At 38.9% G+C, this 13,755-nt stretch overlaps 1 long non-coding RNA gene across 8 annotated transcripts in view; it reads left to right on the top strand.

Moving 5' to 3' along the window:
• LOC110365855 (uncharacterized) overlaps positions 1-13,755 on the top strand; it is a 221,465-nt gene that overhangs the window by 76,318 nt on the left and 131,392 nt on the right. For all 8 annotated transcript variants that reach the window (XR_010472320.1, XR_010472321.1, XR_010472322.1 and 5 more), the window contains one exon: positions 4,706-4,897. This is a non-coding gene — a long non-coding RNA (uncharacterized LOC110365855). The remainder of the gene's footprint in view (positions 1-4,705; positions 4,898-13,755) is intronic.

The following is a 13,755-nucleotide window of genomic DNA, read 5'->3' as shown; positions in this document are numbered from 1 at the left end:
TTGCATGGTCAGCGGAGGAAGCTCACTGCCCTTCTGGGCTTCAAAACAGGGATTCTTAGGATATAAATAAGGTACTGAGCAAAAAGGAGCTTGGAGCTGGCCTACAGCAACCTTTCTAGAAAATTATGTACAATCTGAGTAAATCCCTCAGGGTTCCAGTTTGGATCCTGATGACTTACTCATACTTTCTAAATAAGCAAACCTTATTTTTTAGAGATTTTGAACATTTACAAAGAATTTTTTGTGTGTGTGAAAATCTTTTATATAGGGAAAGTAAATGTAATGTGTGAAAGAATGACCCCTATGTCTGTCTTGTGATTCAGAGCATTGCTTGAATTACTCTTTTGTCTTCTGGATTTTTCAGTGTCTACAAAAATATTACCTCAATCATATAATTGTGTATAGCACTACCATTGCTGAAAAGTAGAGTCTGAAGTGCCCATATGCCATCTAGCTAAAATTATGCTATATTTTTATTAGCATGCCAGAATTTATGCCCTGTGTTCTGCAAAATGTTATATGTATGCCAGTACTACTCATTTGTGTACTAATATTTCAAAACTCTGCAGTCCTTGGGAAGGGCTGGGTGCTCATTAGTAAAATGAAGTGTGAAGGAGATGAGGTTAACGAAGCAAGTGTTGTCTGAACTGGCAAATAGAATCGCCGCATGCTCAGATGTAGGCATTTGGTCCCTGGCTAATGCAAAGAACAGATGCAGAAGGAAGCAGTAATCCTGGAACAAGCCCTGTGTTTATTCCAAACTAAGAGCTCGCCACCACAAATCAAGCTTAATCAAGTGGGAACTGTAGGTTGAAACTCATGCCTTCATTTCCTAACCTTAGACAGATTGTGTTAGCAAAAAAATGAACATTTGTCAAAGAAAAGATGGAAACTAATGTTGGGCATGTTTCATGGACACTTTCCTGCTTTATTTGCGGTACAGGTGTTCAGAAAAATTACTGATCAACAGGAGAACAGTGGAACTGCAATAACGTGTGCGATCAGGAAAGTTGTCGTAATGGAGTGATTAGTACTGAAATGTTGCATATGACAGAAAACAGTACTAAAACTAGAAAATACCATATATAATCTTGTTCTAATTAGCCAGCCATTCAAATAAGGCCCAGCAAACCAGACTGGGCATTCTGAGACAGCTTCTTTCTAGCCAACTATTTATGTTTCCCCAGAATTACTCAGTTTGTGGTGGATGTGGTGAAAAGATTGTTCCCTTTGCAGGAACCTTTTGTGTGTATTTAACAACCTTTTGTGCTTTACAGTTTCTTCCAGCCTTTGCTTACCTGTAGTGTTTGCCTGTAGAGAAATGAAGAAGCCAAACAACAGTTTTTGAGCCTTTCATGGATGTCTAAAAACTGGTCTTCAACTTGCAAACTTTTTTGTATTTTGACTCTCTTTGCATCTTTGGGAAAAAAAAAAAAAAAAAAAAGTTATAAGATGTTTACTCACATTTCCATCCTTAAATTTACCCTTGGAAGGTGGTTTGAAGTCATTCCTGAAAGTGGAATTTATTTTCCTAAATAATTTGTGTGTCTTGTCACGTTTTATAAAGGTAGTTTAATCATTAATACCAAGGCAGATCCAATATGCAATCTTTCAAAACAACAAAGGAGATAAATATTAGATAAAAACTAATTTACTAATTTTTGTTGAAATTCCTGTAATATACATAATTGCAATTAATGGACTCAACCATCAGTGTGCTTAAGTCTCCAGCAAAGATATATTTTCCCTGTCACTCAGATACGCCACACTGATGAGAACAACAAGTAACAAAAGGAATGCTTTATGGAAAATACTTATTTTTCACTGAACTGGAAAAACCTTATTTTTGTATAATTGTGTAAAACTGAAGTGATCTTTTGTGCTTTGCTGAAAATTTTTTTCAATGTGTGTTTCTGTATTTGTATATGTTTGTTTTGGAAAGCAGAACATAAGCACAAAACGTAGCATCAAGCTTAGCTGCTACTACATAATTCTTCCAGAATTATAAGTCTAAATAGTCTTTACCAAATTATGAAGGACAGAACATTTGACTGTGAACTTAGTCTTGATATCCTAGGAGATATAAGAAAAAAACAGTCCTTTCAACGGGCTACCTAATTTCACATATCATCTTTCACATTAGTGACTGGCTTGAAATGAAGGAACATTAATTATATGAAAGTTAAAAACCATGGAGAGTTTCAAAGTAGAGGAGTCTCTACGGAATGTTAAGTCATGGTCTATTCCTTACCAGAAGCCCTAAAACTATGCTGAACACTGTTCATTAAAAAAAGAAAAAGTAAAAATGTGTCCTCTGTGAGTCTTCCAAACACCAGGGAGAAAAGTAACCTGTTTTCACAAAAGAAAATTATGATGTTCATAGAATATAATCGAAATTGGATGAAAGTTTTGCTTGCTGGCTTGACTTTCATGTACACCAGGCTTCTTCAGCTTCCTTTTCTTAATGTCAAGTATTCTGAATATAAAAACAGGGAGGTTTCTTACATGTCCATTTTAATTAAAAATTGCCTCTTTTCAACCACAGTAGAAAAATGCAGCCATGTCATACAGTTATCAATGATTTTATGATAATAAATACTTATCTGCTTTAAAAATGTTTTAAAGGTTTTTGAAATGTTGAACTAACAGTCTAAAATTCCCTGCTATTGCTCTTGCAGTTGAGAGGAAAGGAAGTTTTATCCATTTAATTAAGTTTCTGAAGGAGGGCAAGGGTTTGAGTGGAGTTCCCATCTTCATAATCTCCTTAAAGGGCTTAATTTTAGAGCCTGGCATATTTGAGTCAGATAATTTGGAAGTGTAGGAGGCAACCTTATACATCTGTACTGTGATTTTTTCGGCCCTGCTCTACTAATAATTCTCATCTGCAGTATATCTCCCATCTTTTTGCCCTGTTAGTGATTTTGAGGTCCCAAGCAATATGCAGTATTTGTCTTATGGGAAGATGTTTCTGTACCCTATACAGAGAAGAAAAAGGCCAAGAGAAAATTTATTTTTTAAGTTGACCATTTTGCATTAGTTAAATAAACATTTATGCATCTGACTAAGGAACACATTTGATAAAGAAATTTAGGAATTCTACAGCTTGATATACTTCTACTAATTTTTCAATACCTGTTCAAGATCCAGCGTGTCTTGAGTCTTGGTAATATTCACATAAGCCCCACACTTTATCAATCCCTTTTCTTATTTTGTAAGCTCACTACTTACTTTTAATATGCTTTAATCTGCTCAATGCTGCACCCTAGTCCTACAGATTTTCTGGTTTGTGTGAGAGGCATCTTAACAGAGATGAACTCCTTCACATTTCAGTCCTTGTGCTCATCAATCCCGTTGACTTCACCAGTCCATTTTGTTAATTTCTTTTTTTTTTTTTTTAAAGTTGAAAGCCTCTATTGCTTTTTTTTTTTTACTTTTTTATTTTTTACTTTTTCCATTGAATTTAAACTAAATTACCAGGTGCTTAATTGTATGTCTTTATAGAATGCTGCATTTTCTTCTATAAATCAAGCTATTTATAACCTCAAATATGAAAGGAGGGGTGGTAGTAGAGCCTACAGAAGCTAGTTAGGCGATATTTAGCTTAAAATGACATTACTTTTAGCCTAGAAAATGTAATCTTCCTAAGCTACACTTAACTGAGATTTTTTTTTTCCCCCCTATCTCTGCATCAGATTTGTTCCAAAATGAAATTTTTCATCATGTGTATTGGTTTGTGTAGGAATGCACTGTCAAACAGGACATCCATATTTACTGATGCTGCCTAGGTTGAGCTGTTTTGGTTCTTATTTAAACATGGGATCCCCATGACCATGATTGTTCTCAGGCTTTGCCTGTTCATATCTTACTCATTTTTTTCCAGCTTTTTTTACTCATAGGCCTGGGAATAATAGCACCTCAGTGTTAAGTAGCCTGAAATACAGAGTTAAATAGTCTAAAAATCAGGGTGTAAAAATATCAGATATAATGAAACCCAAAATGGAATTTCTGGTTAACTTTGCAGAGAAGACCATAATCAAATAGAGGTTCAGTTCCACAGATCCCCTTCTTGTATTTTCCTATGTTGTGAGTGAAATTACTAAGCTAAATTCTATCTTTTGTGGAAAATAAACATGAAAATAAGTATTCTAATGGAGTTATTCTAATGGAGTTATTCTAATGGTTCAGGAAGGGACCCCTGGTTTCCCAAAACACCATCCAGATGGCTTTTGAGTATCTCCAAGGATGGAGACACCATAACTTCTCTGGACAACCTGTGCCAGTGCTCAGTGAAAAAGTGTTTCCTGATGTTCAAATGGAACCTCCTCAGCCAAACAGGAATCTGAGCTATGTAGTGCTTGATTTTGTCTTAGAAGGTAGAAGTAATTCATCCTGCATAGAGCTATTGCAAATATTCTCCTTGGAAGATGATTTTTAAAGGAAAATAAATGAGTAAACAAATGTTAATGATTAAGTTTGTTCTGCTGTTTTCTGGAGACTGTTCTTATTTGATGTGATGTTGAATATTACTATTTCTGCAAACTGCAAGAATTCTATGGGAAAGTGTTCAAGTCATTAGTTGACCATAAATTGAAAAGTTAAGGGAAAAAAAATCTTGATTGACATTTGAGCTGGCTTTCTGGGTCTTACTCAATGATATGTCAGAGATTTGTAGTCCAGCTCACAGGCTGGCACTTTTGCCTTTCAGGACTTTCTCGTCTCCGAGCTCCCAGACATGAAGCATGTTTTGCATCTGGCACTGTTGTGGATGCAATAACCTCCTGAGGAAGCTCCCTGAAGTTGGAACCAGGCAAAACAACATGATCTTGGTGGGCTCTTTCTCTTTGGAGCAGCGACAAGGAGGGACCCAAGTTGGTTTCTCCATCAGCTGCTCTTACAGGTATGTTATTTTCTTGTTACATAAAGCCTGTTTTAGATGCAAAATACTTCTGTATCACCCAGATCAGTTTGGCTGCTCAGCCTACTAGAACAGGGCTTTATGAATAACTTTTGGGGAGATTTATCTCAGTATTTTTCTACACTGGTGTTTTTTCTAGACTTGATTTTTTAGCCCTCTCAGTTTGCAGATCTCTGGAAGATTTCCAGTGCAGGTGTGGACCCCAGCTGAGTAAATTTCAGCTTTCTGATAATGGACTATCTTTTCTTCATTACCTCTGCTGCCATAATTAAGTATTTTTGCTTGGTAGAAATGAAGAACCCTAAATGTTTGCATAGTTCCCAGCACCAGCAATGATGAATTCAGCTTTCATGTGTGGTGCTGAGAACTGTCTTAGTGTGTGCTGCCCTTCAAAAGACAAAAGATTTGTATTTTGTTTCCAGTGACAGGATCTCCCCCTTTCAAACTGGAAAATGCTTTCTCAGAGAAGCTGTGAGACCTGATGAACCGGGGTTTGGTTGTGAGTTTATTTCCTCTTGTAGTTCAATGGCTGCTGCAAGGACAGCCATGCCAATAGGTGTTAAAAAAATAAATAAATAAAAATTTGCAAACACTTCTTTCCAGAATTTTTTGCTAGGGATGTGGGCAGAGCAGAGCTAGGGAGTTCATTTGCAGCTGTGTCTGATTGACACTACTTGTTTCCATATCTGGGTGTGCTCAGCTTGGGGCAAGTACCTCTTGATGCTGCAGCCATCCCAGCTGGGTGAGAGCTGGAAGAAAGCTCAGTAGCACTTTGCACTTCTCCACACATTGCACCTGATTCAGCCTCTCAACTGCTCCTTGGATCCCTTGTCAGCCTGAGATGATTAAAGGATCACCTGGGTATTTTCATGTTGTCTGGCCCTAGGAAATAGGTGATACATTTAGTTTCGCCGGCTTTCTGCAAAAAGTGTTTTATAGTTTCTGTGATCTGTTTTGATGGGTACCTCGAGTTTATTGTAGGGTAGTGGGTGGTGTGTTCTCTAGCCTGTGTCATGTGGATTTATACAAGGAATATGTTTTGAGGACTCTCTGGGGTGAAGCGTCCATGCCAATGTTGTCTGCAGTAACTGAGGCAATCCTCCTTGTCTTATGCCTGTTTTTTATTGTTCTTTTCCTTGCTTGGCAGTAATTCTAGCTTTGACACAGCCATGTTTCCCAAGCATACCCCCTGTTGTCACTGCCCAGATACAAGCTGCAGAGTGCAGAAATGCTTGTCTGCTTTTACTTTAAGACTTGGCTCTTCAAGGACTGGACAATCATAGTTACATGCTTGTTAGTTCTGAGAATCAGTGTCTTGCTGAGAAATATGATTTCAGAAAAAAGTATATTCACTGGGGAAAGCTCAAAAGCGTGTTTGTGTGTCATTTCCTCAGATTTGTTTATTATGATTTTTTGTAGCACTATAAAATAGCTGAAATTCTACAGTGCAGTGTCACACAGACATTGCATGCTGGATGAGCAGCACAGACCTGTCAGAGCTGAGGAACAAGGAGACTCTGGAAAAGCAGACCAAATTCCTGGTTCTGGAGAAGTTGGGAATTCTTCCAAGCAATTCTTGCAAACTAGTGCATTTTTTTCACAGCAGTCTTTACTCCTGTCCCTTGATTTCTCCTTATTACCCTGAGAGTGTTGTTCAGTTCACCCATTTTTCTGCTCTGTTGAGTCTAAACAGCTGATTGCACACCAGATTTCCTGGAGATTCTCATCTTGCTTTGGTCTCTGCAAATGTCTTCTCTTCCTCTCTTCAGGTCCCAGTCTCTTGCTATAGCCTGTCCTGGTTCCAGCTCTGCCCTCAAACAACCTCCTGTACTTCTCATGAGTTAATCCCACTGCCAGTTCATCTGTTTCACAGTATGCTGCTACTCAGCTGCTGATTTCATAGAAGACTTAACAAAGCACATTGCATCACAGGACCTTTTTTTCCTGTGAAATGAGAACTTCATCTCTTCAAAATGACCCCTGCAAAATTGTGAGGTCCAGTTCCATAACATTATTGCTACTCTGTGAAAAAGTTGTTTGAATCTGATTTGCTTATTTATTTTTAAAAGGGAGAAACAAATCTGTTTTCTGTAATCTGTTTCCAATTTTCAAAAACAATGGAACTTTTTGTTTTCTGAAGCTCCACTCCCCCCCAAAAAACAAACCAGAACAAACCCCAGCCTGAGGTACACACCTACCAAATGCAATTGCTGGTAAACTAGTTAATTTGGCAAAGCTGTAAGTAACTGAAAGCAAGGTCATATAATGAGACATGTCAGACAAGTTTAAATGTTGGTATTACTGCCAGTTCCATCTATATTATCCAGCATTCTTTTCATGCTGTTCTGACCTTGTTCCTTTCTAATGAATCCAGATTGTTACCTTTTGTACTGGCAGAGCTTTTGATTTCAGTGTCAAAGAATGAAAGATATTTTGAAAAGCATTTGGTTGCCCCTGACAAACATCCTCTCAAAAAAAATAAATGTCATGGCTAAATCATAATGTAAACAGAACCAGTTGGTACCATACTGCTTTGCTTTTGTTTAGATGTGATAAACACATGGAAATCGCTATACAACAAGAGCCCATTGCCAAAATGTGCAGATAAAAACCTCACTCTGATTTTACAAACAGAACAAATGCTTCCCCATGTCTTTGTGGGCAGAGACTTAGGGCTAGATGTGAAACAAATTTTCTGAAAGCAGTTGCTTGACTTGTGCTTCAAGTTCCTTTTGTTACGTAGCAATAAGGAGAATATTTTCTTTATTTTCTTTTATTTCCATGAATGCTCTTTTCATCTTAGGAAACTGTTTACCGGATTAGTGCTCCATTAATATTTTAATACTGTCATATTACTTCATGCTCTTTCAAAAGACTTTGCATTTGTATGGGTAATAGGACTATTTTGGTTTGTGTTCTGAAGATGTTTTTCATATTCTTGAAGAGGGTTTGGGGATTTTTGCTCTCCCTGATTGTGCTGGAAGAAGACATGTTTAGAGACACACTCTCCGTAGGTGGAGAAAGCAGTTGACAATGGGTGGTTCAGAAGATATAACTTATTTTCCTGCTCGCAAACCACAGGAAAAATAAAAAATCCTGTGATGCAAACGCCCTTTGCTTTCCCTCATTGGTAGCATAGACTGAACTGAATTTTGTTGCTGCTTTAAGAAGCACTAAGAAGAGGCAATACATAAGAGTGAGTTTGCTGCATCTTCCTCTGAAGCATTTTTCCATGGTATTTATCAGATGTAAGTCGGCCTGATGTAGTGCAGGGATCTTGTGCCTTGAACAATGGATTTGAATTGTGCATGTGCCCTTCATTATTGGAATTCATGTTTGGAGATTACTTCAACACTTCCAGATGAAGATAAAGAATTTTCCTAAGCCTGTACTGTCAGCTCGGGTTATTTAACAGTCACTTCATCAGATAATGCAGATATAAGCCCAGAGACTGAGATAGGAAGCCCAGATGGCAAATGCACTTTTTTCAGATTATCTAGTCTCTTGTATAAAGAAAGAGTATTGATTTGAGAGTGGGTATGCCTGGCAGCCTCTCTGCTGAGCCTTTGTTCCATGGTGTGTGTTTGTTGGCCCAGTGCTTACTGGTACCATCCTTCTGATAATAGTGTGCAGGCGCAGTGTCTGAAAGGTCTCTTGAAGGGTATTTTTGCATCCTGCCATTTTGGTGACCATTCCCATGGGTAAACTGCTATGGCAGGGTTCCAGTGGACTGTTTTTGAGAGTCTTTTGCTGTACCAAGCTCAAACAGATGTTTAAAGCAGCACTTTCCTCATGTCAGAGCAGAAGAGTAGGTGGCACCCAGATATAGACTTAATTGAGCCATATTGGTGTGTTTGGGAGTTTAGGAGAATAACCTCGACAAGCCACAGTCATAATTTTAATACAGAGAAGGTGACTTTTTCCAGTGCTGGTAGGAAATCCTGGCCTTTGTGTCTGCACTACCTTATGCCTGAGTTTCAACAGATGGTCTTTGTGTTTAGAAGATGTTCTTTGCTCTGAGATATAGCTTCATGCAGACCCTATATACAGCCTATGCTCCTCTTTCCAGGAGTTACATTTTTGAGATGCTGCTGTTCCTCTGCCTCTCATGTCCAACCCTGGTTCTTTAAGATATGTTTCATAAGATGAATATTCCCATCAATAGAGAGGAACCAGATGCTTGGAGAGACTTCACTATCTCTGCAAGAGTGTTGAGAAATAAACAGATATTTTTAATATCAGGAGGTGTTATGAGGAAGCTATACTGCTGGTCAAGAAGACTGTTAGGCCACAGCATGATAGTTAGCATGGATTTGAGAAATGAATCAACCCTGTCATGTCAGGGAACCCTTTTGGGCAACTGTCAAGTTTTATCACCTGTGTGTATACACTTTCAATTCCAGCGGGAAAAAGACTTTTGTTAAAGTGCTGTCAAAATTTTTTTTCTGTTTGGGTTCTGTTGGGTATAGATTCTCCTGTTTCATGAAATCAAAGTATAAACTATATGAGTGAGCTGGGTTTAGGCAGCTATTTATTGCCTTCAGCAAGCTGACAAGCCCCTCTGAGCAATATGGTCACAAGCAGTGGCAACTTGAAATCCTCAGCTATGAATCATCTGAAGATTTGTTCTGAACTGGAGGCAGCATCTGCTCCAAGGTTTCTGAAATTTGGGATGGAATACCTGGAAGAAGGGTATCTCAGTAGATCCATCAACAATCTTAATTTTTTCCTTGCATGTCACTCTGTGGCACTCTGCATGCCTCTGCTGGTAATCAGATGAACTTAAAAAAAAAAAAAAACTTTTTAAAAAAATGAAGTACTTCTCCCATCTCTGAGCTGCAGGAAACATTTGTCAAGCACAGAATGTAAGTAACATTCAATGCCTGAAGTGAAAACAGGTTTTGGTGACATGTCCTCAGGTGTGAGAGTAATTGAGAATGGCTGCATGTGACTTGTGGCCTCGCACAGTTCTTCCCTTTGGAACCTTTATCTTGCAAATTCTTCGTCACTGGAGCAGTCTAAACTCATATGAATAATCACTTTTCTGCTGGTGTGGTGCTGGGAGCTGCTGCAATCCCTTGCTTCTTCCCTTAGGAAATGCAGATGACCTTAGGGAGAAACTCAAAGCTGTTATGCAAACACCAGCTGAAATTCTAGAGGGGCTTGAAAGGGACTATATATACTGGTGTTGAAATACAGTGATGGTTAATTGAGAAAAGAGGAAGATTTTGTGCAGCTCTGTGGGCTTTGAACTACTCTTCCCTTCTCCACTGAAGAGAGAAATTGTCTTTTTGTGGGACAAAGGAATAAAGTGAGTGTAAAGTTTAATCAACAAGAGTTTTGGGTTTTTTGGAAAAGATAAATCAAATGTTTTTCCTGAAAGACTGAAACCAGCTTTGCAGCTAAACAGTTATTTTTGCAGAGCCCCTCCTTTAGTGTTTGCTGGTTTGAGCTTTGTGTATGCTAGACGTCTCTAATAGTATTTTAGTCTCTAATTGTGATTTTCTTGGAAATTCTTTTTTTTGAATAATAAAACAAAGCAGAATTGTCATTGTTGGCTTCACACTGTGTGAAGCAATGCCTTGATTTCAGGCTTTTAATGTCACCTTCAAAACAGTGCTGTTGCATAAGACTCATTTCTGAGCGATTCATAATATACATGACTAGTTGGAGATACAAATGACCTCCAGTTAATTAGCTGGCCATAGGTCAGGAGTGCTGGCTGTATCAGTGTATTTTTGAGTTGGTGTATTTATCAAAAGACATACAAAGTCACATATTTCTGTAAAATCTGCTTGCTTTTTCCTACTTAATGTGAATTATCCAAATTCTGAATCTCTGATGTGAGCAAGCCTGCGATTAAAAACAGTGGAACTGTGGATGGACTCTCTGAAAATGAAACTGCTTCCTGGGATATTGGCTTAGAGAATTGGACCATTAAGTCCAGGCACCTAAATTGGAAGCACTCTATAGCCATGGTCAAAAATGTGACAGTAACTCTAAGCTCTAGCTTTTATTAGTGTTATGACAGCTTTAGGAATATTGTGGCACAGATAGAAGAGAACTAGGCCCAGGAGACCTAATTGAGGCGCTTTGTTGCTTGGCAAAAATAAATTAATTACATGTATGTATTTTAGATGTAGCAGTTTGCCATTTGATCCAGAAAAGTAGCCCCTCTGTTAACTGGAAAATAAGGAAATGTGAAGACTTGTTAAGCTAAAGTGCATGTAGTCTGAGTTTTAAAGATTGCTGCTTTCCTAAGGCATTTGCAAAGTTGGGTTATGATGTCACTATATGACACTGCAGCACTGCCACAGAAATAATGCGGTGCATTCATTTGTAGAGGAAGGATACAAAAATGTAGTTCCCAGGAATGTTTAGTATGTGGCTTGGAAAAGGTTATGTCTGACTTACTTTCCTTTTTTCACTTTCAGATTATTTGCTCGTCTCTTCCTTCTGTGTCTCTTGCATGTGTCCAAGGTTTTTCACATCCTGGTTTGAATCTCAGGGGGGCAAGACGTCGTTGGCATGTTGTTTATAACAGTTCTATTTTGTAGCCTTTGTTTGCTTGAGCCTCTTTTACAGCCAACCAAATTTACTACATCCTCCTTGTTGCTATTTTCTTCTTTATTGGATTCCCTTCCTGCCCAGCCCTTTCCGTATGGCTCTCCATTTTCCATTGTCTTTGTTTTTATTTCTCCCCTAAGATCCTGAAACAGCTCTGAGAAGATGAAGCATTCAGTCTTATTTTCTATCTCCAGCTAGTGCTTTATTAATAACCCATATTTATTTAGCATCCAGAGCCTGCCACACACACGTTCATACACACAAAGCCAGTCACCAGTGTTTGTTGTCAGGCTTCTGTCTTCCTGGAGGCTTAGCTCCTTCTGCCAAGCCCAGCTAAATGCCTCTTTGTGGAAATGAAAGGCTGCTCTTGACGAATGATGCTTACGCTTCAGTATCTCCCTGAAGAAAAATGCACATGGGTCAGAAGTCAACCTGGGCCCTACAATTCCTGCAGTGGTGTGTGCTGGTGAGACCATTGTAAGTGTGAGGTGAAGAGATGAGTTAGGGCTAGCTGCAGAGCTGAGATTGCAGCGTTTGGGGGCATGGGCAGAGGCAGCAAAATGTCCCGGCATGGTTTCTGGGCCTGATTTGATGTCCCTGCTGTTAAATAAACCAGGCTGTGTTATATTCCCTAGCCATAAGGGTAAAGCAGAGCGGCATGGCTCGGATCACATCCATTTTTCTAAATCCTTCTCTCTGCTGATTTGAAGGCCTAATCCAATCTATGAAATGGGAACAGGTCCTGATAATCTCCTAGGTGTGTCCTAATACTATTTGGGACAGCCCTAACTGGCCTGGCTAAATCTCTTGTCCCTCCTTTGTAGGCCATGCCTGCTCCACAGAGAAGTCTCTGTGTGTTTATGGATCTATAAAAAACCCAAACTCTAATCTCATGTTCTGTTTGACCATCTTCCAGTAATCCATCTAGATCCCACTGGCTTCAACGGATTTTAGATAGTAGAGTGCAAAGCTGGTTGGGTTGTGAAGTTGAATCCTTGTTATTTTCCGAATGTCACTGAATATGTTGTCTTTGCTGCCAGTTACTGTTCAGAAATTTGGGTTGGAAATGTTTTCAGTCTTGCCAAGGGGTTAGGCTTCCCATTCCCTTTATTCCCTGCCCCCCTTTCCCCCCCGCTTCCCCCCCCCCCCCCCATATTTTTTTGAGTTAGACCATAGTAATGGAATTTTGCTTGGTTATTTTTTGATTGTAAGTAGCCTTAAGAGGGAGGCAAAAAAAAAAAAAAAAGTGGGGAGAGGGAGGGAAATCAAACCTTGATGGGCAGTGAGAAGTGCAAGGGAGGCTTCTTCCAAGCAACCCTGGTGACTCAATGATCAGGCTGATCCCCATCTTAAATGGGGTCCATATCTCAGCGGGAGTGAAGATGAGCAGTTAGCCTCAGTTAAAAAATTCACTGGACATCTGATTCAAGGACCTAGAAACCTGCTAGTGGAAACTTTTTCTCTTAAAAGTACATTGGGTGTCCCCCGCGAGCAGTAAGGGTCAAATCAGGAGAAAATAAGATGAATTTAATTAACAGTGCTGGTTTGTACATAGTTTACAATATCAGAAAACAAAAAGTCTGTACAGGTATAACATGTTAGTGTTCTGTAGTACATTCACATCTCTTTAGTGCTTGCAAGGATCTTGTTGCTTGTACTCCAAGGAAATGCAGGCACAGTACTGGGGAGAAAAAAAAAATCAGTTAATCACTGCATTGTATTTTTTTTTCTGCTTTTGTCTCGGTATGGTGTACTGTTACAGAAGGGAATTGTTAGAAGACAGCCAAAATGATGTAGAACTTGGGAATGAATCAAACTGCAAACAATTAAGCCAGCTTAGAAAATTGTATACAAACCTTACTAGAGTGACTGACTGTTTTAGAGGACAGTGTCAGTAAGAGTTATGCTAATGAAACTGTTGCATCCAACCTAACAGTTTTTATAATGACTTTGGTGTCACCTGCCATTTTCTATTGTTCTGGGTCTCTCTCTGCAGACCGTAGTTTTTCTGCCTTCTGAGATCCTGAAGCCCATGGCTTTAAGCGTTTTAAGTACATTGAGCTGTTAACACAGTTTGAGTTATCATACTTAGCTGTTTCTGTTTTTCTTGTCAGTCACATAGATAATTTAACCAAGATGACCTTGGTAAGATTTCCAGCAGTGGCATGGCAATTTAAAAAAATGTAACAATTACTTCAAGGACTATCTAAATTCAGTGTTGCTGGTGGACTTGCAGAGAGTCTTATATAAGGTTGGTGGTAGGAAAGATGTTT

The sequence above is a fragment of the Columba livia genome, chromosome 4 (genome assembly GCF_036013475.1).
Source record: "Columba livia isolate bColLiv1 breed racing homer chromosome 4, bColLiv1.pat.W.v2, whole genome shotgun sequence".
Classification (NCBI taxonomy): Eukaryota; Metazoa; Chordata; class Aves; order Columbiformes; family Columbidae; genus Columba; species Columba livia.
Note: the sequence above shows the minus strand (reverse complement) of the source record. Positions and strands in the feature narration are given on the sequence as shown.